The following is a 13800-nucleotide window of genomic DNA, read 5'->3' as shown; positions in this document are numbered from 1 at the left end:
ACCCAGACTGATGATTAGTGCTTGCAGCACTGGGAATGCACACATATCTGGCCCAGGGGACAGAGAGGTCCCAAAACATCCCAGACATTTCGTCGTCAGCCCTTTCATTCCCTCATCACTCAGGAAGTTAGAAAGAAAATGAAAACAAGCTGAAAAAAATTGTTTGAAAAAGCACCCAAGTTGTTTCTTTCATTTTCCATTTCCTTTTACAAACACAAAATTTTCAACCTTCTAATGAAATGCTACATCACAGATACAAAGGTATGGAGAATTATAATCGCACGTTCCCTCTGAGCGTGCTAGAAATAAGGAAGTGAACCACTTGGTGATTCAACTTTCTCAAGAAAATGAATAATATTAACGAAATGATAATGAATTAGCAAGCTTCTTTGAAAGGGGAACATCTATGCTAGTTAGCATTATCTTGAGGCGACAGAACGGTTGGTTAGAGGGCTACAGGCCCAGCTCAGGCCCTGGGAAGTGGCAGCCCACACAGCACAGAAATGAGGGCTGGGTCACAGGGCTCCGCGGCCACGTCCTGCTCCTGTCAGCTTAGCCGGCAGACACACGGCAATCACCCCAGCGGGGCTGAGGATCAAATGACGGCACTGCTGAAGGATTAAGAGCAATTCTATCCTCTTGGCTTGGACTTTGGAATTTTCATTAAAACGACCTTGGGTGTGGTGAGAAAGGAATTCGGGCAACAGGGATCAAGTCTTAAACATCTCACCTGGGAAAACAACTGAAGGGCCCCTTCGGAAAGAGCCTTCCTTCTGGGCCTCAAGCAGAGTTGTCACACTTGTTTTCCTAAATGTTTTTCACATGGGATTAGCCTCCAGATTTGTGAAGAGCGAGGTGTGGAAGGGTCTGAGGTAGGCCGAGGGAGGGTAAAAAATAAGCTACAACACGCTAGTGGCAGACGGGCTTCTTCACATTGTTGAGGCTTTGCAATGGTTGACTTGTCTGGAGACTGACCTCCTTCTTCCTCTGCTCCTCCCGCTGCTCTTGATGGAAGGAGCGGGAGCTCCCCCTGCACTTCCTGGTGAGTTACTATGAAGAGTACTGTCTGCACACAGAGACTGGGCCGGCCTTGCAGAGGCAGGAGCCCGTGGTCCAGCAGACACGGATGGATTGGCTGCAAGCCTGAGACGTAGAAGGGTAAACCGGAGAAAGGGTAGAGGCCTCAGAAATGTAATGGTACCCAAAATGAGAGGACTCATTGAACCTAGGGGTGGTCTTGGGGACCTCAGACACAGATATGATTTAATATGATAGCAAGAAACATAAAAAAACTGGATATAAATATGATAGAAGATATACACTGTCACCACATTGAAAACTTTAAAATATTATTGAGAACAATTAAAGGAGATCCAAATAAATACCATGTTCATGGATTGGAAGATTCAATACTGTTAATATTTTAATTCTTCCCAAATTAATTGATAAAGTCAATTTAATAGCAATAAAAATTCCAGTAGGTTTTTTTTTAGGAGGTTAATCTGATAAGCTGATTCTAAAATTCACATGAAAAGACATAAGAATAGCCAGGACAAACTTGAAGCAGAATAAAGCTGGTGTACTTTTATTACCTAGTATCAAAATTTATTATAAAGATATAGTAGTTGAGAGAATATGATATTGTCCTAAGAACAGACAAACTGGTCATTGGAATAAGATTGAGATTCCAGAAGTAGACCTACACGGATGTGGTCAAATGGTCTATTTACAAAAGTAGCACTGCAGTAGAGCAGGGAAAGGATGAACCTTTCAATAAATGGTGCTGCATTTATTGGATAGCCACATGGCAAAAAATGTATCATATATCATATACACAAAAGTCAATTCCAGATGGACTGCAGATCTAAATGGGAAAGATAAAATAATAAAACATTTAGAAAAAATATAGGAGAACATCTTTCTGACTTTGGAGTAGGCAAACATGTTAAAACAGGAATCTAACACCCTATTAGCTGTGCAAATGAAAATGTAGGAGATTGCAATATTCTTATCAGATAATTGACTTATTTTGGTAATAGTCCCATGTCAAGTCCATTGCATTGAGAAGATTGTCTGGTTTTAAGAACCCAAATTCTGTCTTATGAATTTTTTTAACACATAAATGCAAGATCAGAATTCATCTTTGAGAAATGCTAAACCTACAAAGCTGTTCTAAATCGTCCTTATCTATGTTGTCTTCACGAATTGGTGAATAGCTTGTTAGAATTGCTTCCCAAGCCTGTATGGTAAAGAGGCAGGATGTTTGATTAATACAAAGGAAGTTTATTCTTTTGTCCACAGTGAATGTGCAGGTTCTTACTGCTTAGTTCAATACCTCTAATTCTTGGTCCTATCTATATTTTTTAATTCTTTGAGGCTCTATTCAGAAAAGTTTGATACATGATTTAGAGAAAGCATTTTCATTTGGAAGAGTAGTTTTAAGAATAAAATGCTGGGCTCCTGTAGCTGTTCTGATATAATTTTTATTATGTTGATAATGGTAAAAGAAGGAGGCTAACCAGTCTTTCTAATGGCAATGTTAAAATAGTTTTCCTTTATAGACAAGTTATTAAGGGAGAAGCATTTATTTTAAAAGATGGTTTTTAGTTCTATAGGCAGTCACATTGCTGAAAACAAAGTTGAAAAAAATTCCTGAGGCACAAAGCCAACTCTGAAAGTGTGAACCTACCGAGTTTCAACCAAACCCACTGACAATGCACTGCAGGTGGACACCACATGGGAGGATGAAAAAATGTGATTGTGAGGGGCATGTTGACAGTTCCCTATCCATAGTCCATTCCTCTTAAATTTGATCTGTGCATCTGGTACATATTTCTGCATGTATTTTTACTGTAGGAGCTTAGAGTTCTTTAAGTAGGTCAAGAGTATGCTATGAAACCTCCTGTTGGGGAGAGATGGCAAAGTGGTGTGAGTGGGCTGACAAATGCCAGTGGCCTTGGGTTACACAGAGCCCTGTTAGAGTGTCTGAGGTTGTTTGGGGATCCCTTCGTCTGAGAATAGGATCCGTAGGGACTATACTTCAAAAAGGACCAAGGATGCACCGTTTCCTTAAAAAAGCCAAAAAAAGTTCTGCTGATGCAGATTCAGTTCAGGACAGGGGAGCCAATGATCCTCTGCTACTATTGCCTATAATATGCTAAAAATAAATAATTTGATAATGGAAGAGCTGAAGACATATAATCAATACCCAGGGCTTACAGTGTGGACTGAGGTCTACTTGCGGGTACATGATCCCCTGTGGTGAGCACAAGTCGGGGTAGGTGTCTCAGCCTGCTTAAATCACTTTGCAGCAAATGTACCATCTTAATAACTACTCAAAGTGTAATTGACATAGATTTCTATCCATGTTATTGTGGGGGAGGAAGGAAAACTTCCCCTTTGCCTCTGATGGTTCACTGAAAGATCAATGCACAACAATGCAGATTAATAAGAGAAAGAGATTACAAATTTATTTACCTATGGGGACAATCACAGAGTGATGACCCAGTATCCCAGTGGGGTCCAGAAGTCTATATACCCTCATTTTAGAAGGAAGGGGGAAATAATAAATATAGGTAATTCTGTTCAAGTGCAATAAATGGTTACCAGGGAGGATGAATAGATACTTGGAAGAATGAATGGATTGGGGGGTGGGGAACAAATTAACTTTAAATCATTTTCTTTGGAAATTAAATTAACCTGAGAGACAAGTATCATCTTTAAAATGGGTTGGTCCAGGTCTGGTTGCATTCTTGATCTTCTTCCCTGCCATATATTAAGAAAACAGGGAGGGGAAGGAAAGGAAATTGTTCTGATGGGTCTGTCTGATTTTATGCAGATAGAAGGAAAGCCCTTTCCAAGGCCTGTTGATGTCTAAGGGCCTTTAATTCAAAATACTCTCTGTTCCAAGGAGTCATATTTTGGGGTGAAATTCCCTGAGCTCCTTCATTATCATCTTTGTAAATTGTGAAGTGGACCCTTAGGGATAGCTGCTACATTTCTTATATTTTCTAGTAGAAAGTGTGGTTTAGAGTCTTATGTCGGGGACCTGGCTTTGTTTTAGGAAGTGTGACCCAGAGCAAGAGTTTGTAGTGGTTCTTCAACTTAGATTGGACAACAGTCTGAACTTCAAGGAATAGTGATGGGATTGTTTCAACAGCTTGAAAGTTCCTTTCCTCATGCTGAGTCCTTTCACCATCCTGCTGACATCATCCAGTTATACAGACAGGACTCTGCTTTGTGTCAAAATGTGTCATGTGTCTTTTTCTTAATTCATCCATTTATTCCTTCCTTCTTCCCTTCCTTCCTTCCTTTCTTTATTTCAAAGGAAATCAGAATATTTTATCCCAAAATATATTCCTTTGACATATTTTGAGATGGCTGCCACGGAGCCAGTAGACGGAAATAACTCTGCAAAGCTGTCTTTTGTCGGGGGAGATTTGCATCTGCAGAGAATCTGCACTGTGCAGCCAGACCTTGTCCAGATCTAGGAAAGATAAACTGAGAGTCTGACACCTTTAAAGGTCTGGAAAAAAAAGAACACCCCAAAAAACCATTGACCATCTATTCTCTCTGAGGGCTGCTACCTGTGAGGTTTCATGGACATAACAAGACGACTGTTCCAGCCAACCCTCTTCCTTTCTCCCTCTCATAACCTGTCTTACCACTAAAACCTGTTTTTGGCCATGCTCTGAGCCTGCATTCTTTCTGTAACCTCAAGATGGTATAAAAACTTCTGCACCCCATTGGGGGTTGGATCTTCATTCTGAGGGCTCTTGTGTATACATGTTAAATAAATTTGTATGCTTTTTCTCCTATTAATCAATCTGCTTCATGTCAGTGATTTTTAGTGAACTCTAGGCCCCCTCACTTTGCTTTTCTTTTCTTTCTTCCTCCCTCCCTTCTTTCCTTCCTTCCTTCCTTCTTCCTTATAAGCTTTCTAAAGTTGTAGTTTAGCATTTTTTATGCCATTTGTTACTCACCCACATCTGCCATTTTGTCGGTGTTCAATCTTGGGCAACTTACCTCTTTGAGCCTCAGTTTTATTATGTAAAACATGGGGAAAATAAATGCCTTGTAATGTTGTTCTGAGGATTAAAAGAGCTAATGTAGGTACAGCACTTAGAACAGTAGCTAACACATCGCAAGTGCTGTATAGATGTTAGCTCTCATTTCTCCTCATATTAAACAGAGAAATGAGCAATTGAAAATCTGTGCTGGAATTTGGTGTCAAAAAATTTGTCAATGTTTTCCTACAATTTCACCAATGTTCTGGCTTTACTACCTTTGAACATCCAGATTCAAGAGCAGATATAATCTCAAGCTATTAATGGTATTTGTTAGTCACCTATTATCCATATTGTAGAACCAATGGGGTTCTAAACTGCAGCCTAGTTTAGAAAGGAGATGGTGAATGTGAACTCCCTATAGGTGTATTCCCCTGGCCCTACACACATGTAGGGTACTCAGGATATCTCTAGATTACATTTACATATATGTACCCAATGGTCCAAGGTGGCCATAGATTGTGTTGAATGAGTCTCCTGGTTTCTGGAGCTCAAAATCTCCCTGTTAGATGTGATTGGTGATTCACTCCATCCTATCTTATGGAACATGAGCCTCACTCAGACCTGAGGAACTGTCAGTGCTCTGCAAGCACCACTGTTACCAAGCTGTCGGGTGAGGTTGGGTGTGGAGAGCATGCATTTGACATTGTGAGATGAATTTACACCCTGAGTGTCACCCCAGAGACCACGAGCAGGAGCCTCCAGAGTCGGGTAGTCCCTGAGCTGTCACTAGAGGGTGCAGTATGGACATACCTGTGAATTGCTCTCAGGATTTGTGGAAGTGACTCTTAGCTAATCCAAGGCTGGACTTGAAAACTCTTGGAGGAGGAGAGAGAACTGCTGAAGAGCAAGAAGGACTGAAGAACCTAGAAAGGAAAGTTTTTTGAGAGAAATAATAGTGATGATAGCTATTAATACTATTTATTGAGCACTTATTAACAGGCTGGTATGATTTAAGTGCTTTTATCTCATTTAATCTTCACGGTCATCCCTTTCTCAGTTTTTGCTATGAATCAGATTTGAATTTTATTGAATACTTTTTTCCTATTTATTGAGATGTTCACACTTTTTTCTTCCTTAAATTTGTTAAAGTAATTCATTTTATTGATAGAATTTCTAGTGACAAATTATTATAGCAAATCTGGGGTAAACTAAATTTGGCATAGAATATCATTATTATTAATTGTTGGATTTGGCTTGCTTAACATTTGGTTTGGCATTTTCCATCAATGTTCATGTGTGAGAGTAGCCTGTAATACTTTTTCTTTATACTGTCCTTCTTTAGTTTTGGTATCAAGAATGTAATAGTCTCATAAAATGAGATGAAAACATTTTGTCCTTTTATATTTTTTGAAAGAGTGTGTATAAGATTGGACTTATCTGTTTCTTGAACGTTTTGGTAGAACTTACCTATACAACAATGTTATCTCAGTAATTTTATTTTTTCCCTCATGATAATTTTTTTTTACTTATTGTTTTCCTCAATTTCTTTAGTATTACAGTTTTCTTTTTTTACATAGGCAATGTTAGTGCAGTTTTCTATTAAGTTGTCCATTTTATCTAAATGATAGGCTTTTTCTTAGTATTCTCTCTTTAATTTCTGTTGTATATATATAGTGATGTCCACTTTTCATTCTTAATGTATATTTTCAATTCTTGCTCTCCTATGTCTTTCTCTCTCTTTTTAATCTCTTTCAGTACTACCAAATGATTTTCTCATTTCAGGGCTGCCCCTAATAACTCTGGGGCAAAATTATAAATGGAGGTCCACATAGTGTATGTCTAAATACTTAAAAATTATAAGCCAAACTTCATAAATTCTTTGCCTAGGCTGATATCTAGAAGAGCTTTTCCAACATTGTCTTCTAGAATTCTTATGGTTTCATGTCTTAGATTTAAGTCTGTTACCCATCTTGAATTAATTTTTGTGAGTGGTGAGAGATATGGATCCTGTTTCAGTCTTCTACATGTGCCTATCCAATTTTCCCAGCACTATTTATTGAATAGGGATTCTTTTCCTCAGTGTATATTACTATCTACTTTGTCAAAGATCAGATGGCAGTATGTGGACGCTTTTATATCTGGGTTCTCTGTTCTGTTCCATTGACCTATGTCTTTATTTTTGTGCCAGTAACATGCTGTTTTGGTTACTACAGCCTTGCAGTATAGTTTCCCAAAGGCAATCACAGCAACAACGAAAATAAATAAATGGGACTTGATCAAATTAAAAAGCTCTGCACAGCCAAGGAAACAATCAACAGAACAAATAGACAACCTACAGAATGGGAGAAAATATTCACATGCTATACCTCCAATAAAGAACTAATAATCAGAATCTACAAAGAACTTAAGTAAATCACACACACACACACAAAATCAAACAACTGCATGAAAAAGTGAGCAAAAGACATGAACAGAAGCTTTTCAAAAGAAGATAAATTAATGGCCGATAAACATATTGAAAAATGTTCAATGTCACCAATCATCAGAGAAATGCAAATCAAAACTGCAATGAGATATCACATAAACTCAGTGAGAATGGCTTTTATCAAAAAGTCCCAAAATAATAGGCACTGGCATGGATACAAAGAGAAAGGAACACTTATACACTGTTGGTGGGACTGCAAACTACTGCAACCTCTATGGAAAATAGTATAGAGATTCCTCAAAGAACTCAAAGTAGACCTACCATTTTATCCAGAAATGTCACTACTGGGTATTTACCCAAAGGAAAAAAAATCATTTTATCAAAAAGACACTTGCATTAGAATGTTTATTGCAGCATAATTCACTATTGGAAACATGTGGAGTCAACCCAAGTGCCCATCAATTGAGTAAATTTGGATTTTGACCTCATGATATTTAGTATAGGAGAGACAAGAGTTGGATTTGCATATTAGGAGAATGGATTGTGTAATTGCTAATAAATAAAGAATATTTAAATGAACACTGGAAATGGGAGGAGAGGAAGTAGATGGAAAGAACCAGTCAGATTTACGGTATTCATTATTAGACTTATGTTAATGTGATTTCCTCAAAGCCCAAAGTAGATTGTCACATTTATACTCTAATGGCATACTATGCTTTTACTTCATTAAATTTATAACAATCTGTAACTATAATCCATTTATATGGTAATTTATTTAATCTCTGTTCTGCCACTGTTAACTCTAAGAGTGTAGGAACTTTTGTTGCTTTCCTCGCTATTCTATCCCAAGTACTTTGTGTAGTGCTGGAATAGGGGAGATGCCAAGTTGTTGAGTAAATGGATGGATGAATGAATAGATGAATAGGCAAGACTGATTCTTAGATTTCTACCTTGAGACTCTGGGTAAATGCTGTGCCATTCACTATATAGATAATGCAGAATCCCTCCTATGAGGGATGGAGGTTTGTACATGATGAGTTTCAAGGGCTTGTGTTCATGTGGGTGCAATTTCTGGCATGTATTGCATGAAGGGAACTGAAGCTCATGAGAGAGATGGAAGCTGAAGACATTGATCTAACACTTGCTGGTATGTAGGTGTAGCTGAAGTTATGGGAGGAGTGGGGTGATCCAGGGAAAGTAGATATGATAAGAGAGGGAGTGCCTGAACTGGAACCTTGGGGATAATCAACATTTAAAAGGCAGACAAGGAGGAGCCTCAAAGGAATCTTAGAAGGTGCTTCCTGAGGGGTAGAGGAGAAGGTGATATTACACAGACAGAAGAAAGCAAGAGAGTCAAATACAGCCAAGAAGTTTGCTAACATGTAATATGAACCAAAAAGTGTTCATTAGATTGGTCAACTCACAGCTTGGCAGGAACAATATTAACTGTCTGAGCAAAACACCAGATTATCCTGGGTGGAGGAGTAAGGCAGGGAGGAAATGGTGAGCACATATGGCTTTTTTTCTGGATGCTCCTTTGTGAAATTATAGAGACTGTGAATGTGGTAGAGTGAAGATATAAATGTTGAGGGCAGAGCACTCCTTGAAGGTTTCACAGCTAAATTATGAACCAAATAACCTTGCTAAAGGGAGATTATGAAGTGCTCATACTGAGTGTTATATCCAGTTCAGGACTTTAGAGCTTACGAAGAGGAACTTGGGAAGGATTTCGAGGAGAATCCCATAGGTGGTATATGATCATGAAAGAAGACCTTGAGGACATTAAGTAGGACAACTATCTTCAACTATGAGGGGTACTACTTCTCAGAAGAGTGGGCTATTTGTACTTCATCTCCCCAAAGGAAAAAACATGGAAAAAGACTTCAGTCACACCACGAGGAATTTAATTTAGAAAGCAAGATTTCCTGACACTGTGATTGAATGTTCAAACAGGTCACAAAAGTTGCAAGGAATTCTCTTCTTAGCGGTCTCAGAAATATAACATTAAAAGTTTTAAAATAAGACCTTGAAGAGTAAACATTGTTGGTTTTGATTAATCCTTTTTGAGAGAGAATACTTACGTGGTCAATGGCTCCGGTAGCTAAGGGACTGGCGATGCAACTCTCTACAGCTGTGCTGTCAGTCTCTTGCCAGCTAAATTGAGCTAATTTGACACAAAGTGGTCGTTTGTGAGCCCTACAGAACCTTTCCACATCTCAAACCCTGGAGGTGCTCACAGTACTTCCTGTGGGCTTCAAGTTTAGATCTAAGTAAACTTGAAAAATCCATCTGGTGTGGGCTGATTCTAGAATTCTGGAATGTAAGATAATTTGGACAAAAGCAGACACAAAGTGGAAATCTCAGTGCACGATATGGCTTTGTGAAGTTTGGAGGCCTAAAACCTTATTTATTTTTCTCTCAAATTGAACTGAATGTATGAACAGCTCATTGTGGGTGGTTTATATACTGTCAGCACTTTATGGCATGGTGAGCCCCTACCCACTCCCACAACCAACTGTAATTTTTTGTTTTGGTGGGAAAAGAATATAAATCAACCATACTATCTTCATTCAACCCCCTTTTCTTAAAAATTTATCTTTGTGTAAGAAACGTTTTGTTTCTTTCCTTTTTTAAAGGAATGATTTTATGAAATGTCTTTACAATGACATTTGTATCATATTTAAAGATTTTGTTAGTATTATAATTATTGCATCTATAAAGATCTGTGTGAAAATGGGTTGAGGTAGATATTATTAAACTTACATACAGAAAAACTTACAAACAGAAGAAAGAGAGAGAGAGAGAGACAGAGAGAGAGAGAAATGTTTACTTAATATAAGCTTTGGTTTCATGATGGTTCCCAAGTTTAAAATTGTGGTAAGCTTAGAAAGGATGTTGAGTTTTCTTTTACCTAACATAAATTGTTATTTAACAGTAATAAACAAGATAAGTAGCCATTTCCATGGGTGATTATGTTTATGTGTTTATCTTTGTAGATGTTTTCTATTCCATCTCCCTTTTCAGATTGATTCTGTGTTTACATTAGACCAAAAGGGGGACTTGAAAAGTAGGACCTAAAGCAGTGACAATACACCAGTTAGGGCCAGAGTAAAAATGTTGGTTGCTACTGAATAGAATAGTTAGCTATTCTTCTAGGTTCATTAATTCATGATATATTCACTCAACTCATTTATTCTCTTATTCACATAGTGGCCACATAGTGTGCAAGAAATCCTGGTAAGCACTTGGGATGAGTAACACATGTTCCTTGCATTCCAGAAGCTTGCAATCTGTGAAAGGGAAGCAGGTATATGAAACAAATGAGGGCAATTATATTAGCGAGAACTCTTTGGGTTGCATGTGACTGAGACCCAACTTCAACTAGTTTAAAAAGAGTGGAGAATTTATTGGCTCACAGAATCCAGTGATGTTCTGAAGAAACAAAGCATGAAAACACAGGGATGCAGCCAACCCTTAGGGACAAAAGTAATTTCCCCTAGGCTTGAATTTCTTTCTTTTACCTCTGTGTTTTTCCTCCGAATGACACCTTTATTGTCCTTCTCCACAGGGCAGATTTACTCTCTGTGGTGGTGAACTCACCACTGCAAAGCATTGGCTATGAAGCCTACAATTCCCACAAAAGAGAGGGAGTAGCTCACTTTTAGAAGCTTCAATTTAAAAAATTCTTGAGATGTTCTCTGATGAGCCTAGCTTGGGCCAGGGGTTCAATTCTAGATCAATCAAGTGTGGCCACTGAGAAAGTCTCTTGTAAAAATATGGCATCTTTTGACATAGCTACATGGATAGAGATGTGGCAGGCAATTGCGGAAGAAGAGTTCCAGACCGATGGACCACATAGCTACCAGTGGCTGGAGCCAAAGTTTACTTCCTGGGATGCCAGGAATGGAGGAGGGGCAGAGGACGAGGCATCCAGATGCAAGGATGCCAGCTTACTGGTCTCTCGTGGCACTCCCCCGTGGGATGAGAGCCCTGTGTCCCATTGCAGGCCTGAGGCACACGGGTGGGAAAGGGGGAAAAAAACCCTTTATGGTTTCCCTGGGCTCTGGAACTCCCTTGATTTGGTTTGCGCTGATGTCTCCCTTCTATTCTCCTCTCTCTCAGCTGCTCTGTTCCTCCTGGTGGTCTCCCCGGACTCCACCGATGTCAGTCCCTGTGGTCCACTCCCGATTACCAGTCACCTTCCTCTCCACTCAGCCCAGCCCTCAACTCCTCTGCCAGGAAGTTCCGGTAAGCCTTGACTCTAGTCAGCCATCTTAAAGTCTCTATGAGAAGACATGATTTTCTTAAAGGCCTGGCATTTTGAAAGAAGGTTTATGCATGTATATTTAAAAGAAGTGTGTGTGAATTTTTATAGAATTTTTATAAATTATATTTGCCCATAAATTTTGTAATGTTTGCATGTACTGTTAAAGATGTTAGAAATTTGGCCTTTACATTAGTGTCTGATTTTTGAAAGACGGAGGAGGAAGGACTTTAGGCAAGACTAGATCAAGAGGGGAACTGGAAAAGTGGGACTGAAGATAAAGATTCGGCTTTAAATTGGAAATGGAAACTACTTCCAGGAAGAAGTGATTCTAGGAACAGAAAAAATGGTTCCATATGTGGGTAGAAATTTTGAATGGTAACAATAAGGCTTAGTGTATTTCTAAACATATAAATTTATTTCAGAATTACATTATTTGAATCAATTGAACTTGAGAATTGGAATTTACAGTTGTGATATTAAACTATTGCATTCTTATTAAGCTTTTTGACTTGGGGTTTCCAAATATTAACAACTGCTGAATTAATTAGGGCTGTGTCTTTTATGTCTTTCAATATGACTGGCTCAGTGTTAAGCACGTAGAAAGACTGACTTATTGATTGATTTCTAATAATTTGACAAGTATATTTTACGGAATATAGTAGATACGTACTTAGGTAAAATATATTTAAATTATCTAATTTCTCGACTGGAAAACTAAATTTATGTAATCAAGACTTTCTCTAAGTAGTGGACTGATTCCCTACCTTTATAGTCAGTGCAGTGGACCAAGACCAATAACATAGTGTGTGACTGGATATTTGCTTTTGGTTCGGGGAAGAGTTGCTTAAAGTGGAACGTATTTCAGGATGACAAAACAAGTTTCCCTGGCAAGTATGGTATCGAGCTTTTGTTTGGTTACACTTGATTATGTGCTTTAGCTGAAAAAGCCAAACATATGTTCCAATCCAATTTAGTCCCCACTCAGAGTGGTTCTCCTTATTTGTCCAAGAGTTTCAGAACTAATGCTTTTTTTAAAAAATTTTTTATTTCTCTACTTCCTCTGAGCATTCAGTCTCCATGTATTTCAGTGACAACAGACACTCCAGGGATTTGGGGTTGATTCATGACTTCTATAGTCAAGAAGCAGGCCATTTTTTTTTAAGTCATTTTTAATGGTGGCAAGTTGAATGCCAAATATTTCAAAGGATGAAATAAAATATCCTAGTCTGATGGAGCCACATGCAATGTAGATATGTTTCCTGGCATAGAAGATGGAAAAGTCACTTAGACTCCTATATGCCACAGTGTAATCAGAATTCTTCCTGTTCACTGTCTACACTTCCAATAATCTCATATCTTTAATGCAAAAGTCTTTCACATATCCTACACTTTGCCTAAGGGAAAAATGCTTTTAGAATCTCAGTGTATATACTTATTTAATGCAGCTCATAGATTCAGATGTTTGACAAAGATAGAAATTTTAGGTTAAAAATAATTTTCATAAAAGAGCATTGTGTTGTGTGTTAAATTTATGAAACTATTTCAAAGAATCATGGAATCATACAATTGAGACAAGAAGAATTCTTTTGCATGAATTCCTCCTGCATTTGTTAAATGGTTCTCTCAATACTCCCATTGCTTATGTGAATCACAGGATTCCCGACGATTTGATAAATGTGAATATGAAGTTTAATATATTTAGATTTGAAAAAAGTCATCCAACAAGTGAGTCACAAGTGAGAAATAACCAACACAAATATGCTATTTCCCCTAAACTCTGACTAAGAAAAAAGAAATGTGTTTAAGATTTTCTTCTCCAATCCTTTAAACAAAGAGTCATAGTAACATACTAATAGAACATTAGAGTTGAACAGAAAGCTCCTAGACGTGAGCTGGTCTAACACTTAATTTTCAGATGAGAAAGGCAGGCCTAGAGAGTTGACCCAAAGTGTGCTGTGTGCCCATTCATCCACCCAGGAACCCCAGCCGGTCAGATCCTCAGTAAGCCCTGTGACCACCTACCATGAGAACTCGTAACCACAGCCCTCACCATTTGTACACGTGCTTACTAGCCAGGCAGTATGCTAGTGCTTTATTTA

Source organism: Lemur catta, chromosome 5 (assembly GCF_020740605.2).
Source record: "Lemur catta isolate mLemCat1 chromosome 5, mLemCat1.pri, whole genome shotgun sequence".
Lineage (NCBI taxonomy): Eukaryota > Metazoa > Chordata > Mammalia > Primates > Lemuridae > Lemur > Lemur catta.
The sequence above is the reverse complement of the archived record's forward strand: the minus strand, read 5'-3'. Positions refer to the sequence as shown.